We start from the raw sequence: 2500 nt of genomic DNA on the forward strand, positions 1-2500 counted from the left end.
TCATAAGATGTACAATATAATAAATTGTGAAATACAATCCATAGTTTGCAAAATGGAGTTCATAAATTGTGAATTATAGTCAACAGATTGTGAATGCAGTCTACATATTATGATATGCCAATCGACTGATTATATGAAGTTGGTCGTAGTTTGTCCAAGTGTAAAATGGAACTAAAAAAATAGCTTATTATTTAGCGATCATAAAATATAGTCGAGAGAGAAAGGTATTGTGAGCGACTCCTTGGGGGCTGACCTTTGACCTTTCTTGACTTCCTGCTAACGTAAATGGACGTGGATAGTAGAGCAAGTAAGATGAAGCGCTGTTATCACTTGTTATAAGAGGGATAGTGACCCTTGCCCTCTCTTCCCTTTTCCCTTTCCCTCTCTCTCTCTCTCTTTCTCTTTCTCTCTCCCTCCCTCCCCCCCCCTCTCTCTCTCTCTCTCTCTCTCTCTCTCTCTCTCACTCTCTCTCTCTCTCTCTCTCCCTCTATCTCTGCCCTTCCATTACCCTTTCTCTCTCTCTCCATCTCATTTCTTTCTCACCCTCCCTCTTCCTCTCTCTTCCCCTCTCCACACTACCAGACTCTCCCTTCCCCCTTTATTTCCCTTACCTTTCCCTCTGCCTCTCCCACTCTCTTCATTCCTCCCTCTCCATTACCTTCACCTTCCCACCTCTCCCTCCATATCCCATTTCCTCTTCAAGATACAAACCCGTATAAGGAGCATGTAATATTTTGATACTGTATGCCTGACTAAAGGACATAATACCAAATTCACGAACTGAAGCATTATATAAATTATTAGCTAGCAGTATAAAGAATTAGAAAGAAACGACAACAAACCCGTTCTTAGAACTGTATGGTTTATACATGTTAAATTGATAGTTATGTATTTTTGTGTTATAACTAAATCATATTTTCGATTTCGCAGCAGAATCTAACCCCAAATTCTTCTACATCTCTTACGTTCTACAGTCAGTTAAGTACAAGGCTGGTTCCTTATTTTCTCCATGTTTACGACTGCATGAGCTCTGTTTATGGATGCACACACTTTAACTACAAAATATTGATTGTAGTTTACTGTGTAGTCACAAGCAATCACGGCGAGATAATGAAATAGATTTCAAAAAACGCTTTTGCAAAATTTACAGCCTCCATCAATAGTAATTTCTAATAACTGGGGACTGTGGATCTTATAGAGAGAGCGATGACAGATAACAAAGTATCTCATAACTCTCTGGTCAATAAAATTTTGATTGCTAGAAAATATAGAATGCTTTGTTAAAGATTGGTTAGGAGAGAAGAAGAAGAAGGGGAGGAGGAGGAAGTGAAAAAGGAGAGTAAAAAGGGAGGAAAAGGAGGAGGAATAAAATCAGGAAGAGGAGCAAGAGTAGTAGAAAGAAAAGGAGAATTAGGAAGAGTGAGAAGAGAAATGAAATGAAAGGAGGAAGATAAACGAGTATTACAAAAAAAAAAAAAAAAAAAAAAAGAGAGAATGAAGTACAAGACGAAAAAAATAGAAGAAACAAACAAACAAAAAAAGAGGAAGAAATCAGAGAAGAAAAAGTAGGTGGGGAACGGACCAAACACCGGGAAGCGAATGTCTTCCGGCAATAATTCAACCTAATAGGCTCAGCTGTTTGTTCTAAATTAAGAGGAATTCCTAAAAAGACTTCGAACACGCAAGAGAACCTCCCGCGCGCTCCTTGAGACACAGACTTTTCTTCTGTTTAATGCGGTTTTTAGATTCTCGTCTGTTTGGCTTCTTTCGTATTTTCTTCCTTTTTATTGTCTTTCTTTCTTTCTTTTCATTGTCTTTCTTTCTGTCTTTAGATTCTCTCTTTTTCTTTTTCTTTACTCTTCGCTTTGGACAAAGGAGGAATGATTTTTCTTTTCTTTCTTCTTCTTCTTCTTCTTCTTCTTCTTCTTCTTTTTTCCCTTTTATTGTGAATGCCGAAGTCTGCTATCAGTTACTTATGTTAGTTCCATGTTTGCTGTTTATGTTAATTGGATCTTAATAATCAAGAAATGATAATAATGATTCGCAACACAAAGATGAAGATGCAAATATGAAGATGTAAAGAGCAAGAAAGAGAGAATGAGAGAGAGAGAGAGAGAGAGAGAGAGAGAGAGAGAGAGAGAGAGAGAGAGAGAGAGAGAGAGAGAGAGAGAGAGAGAGAGAGAGAGAGAGAGAGAGAGAAAGATCTAAGTAATATCATCAATGATAACAATAAAGATAATGATGATATTGATAATAATAACGATAATAATAGTGATGATGATGATAAAATCAATAGTAATGAGAGCAGTTATAATGATAACAATAATGATGATGATGATAATAATAAGTAATAATGAAGATGATAATAATAATAAGTAATAATGATGTTGATGATATCATTATTGATATCATTATCATTATCATCATAACCATTAGCATTTTCATTATTATCACCACCCTTATCATCACTACTATTATTATCCTCCTCCTCATCAGTATG

This window comes from Penaeus japonicus, unplaced genomic scaffold (assembly GCF_977035675.1).
Source record: "Penaeus japonicus unplaced genomic scaffold, GWHDUDI00000001_assembly GWHDUDI00000019, whole genome shotgun sequence".
Classification (NCBI taxonomy): domain Eukaryota; kingdom Metazoa; phylum Arthropoda; class Malacostraca; order Decapoda; family Penaeidae; genus Penaeus; species Penaeus japonicus.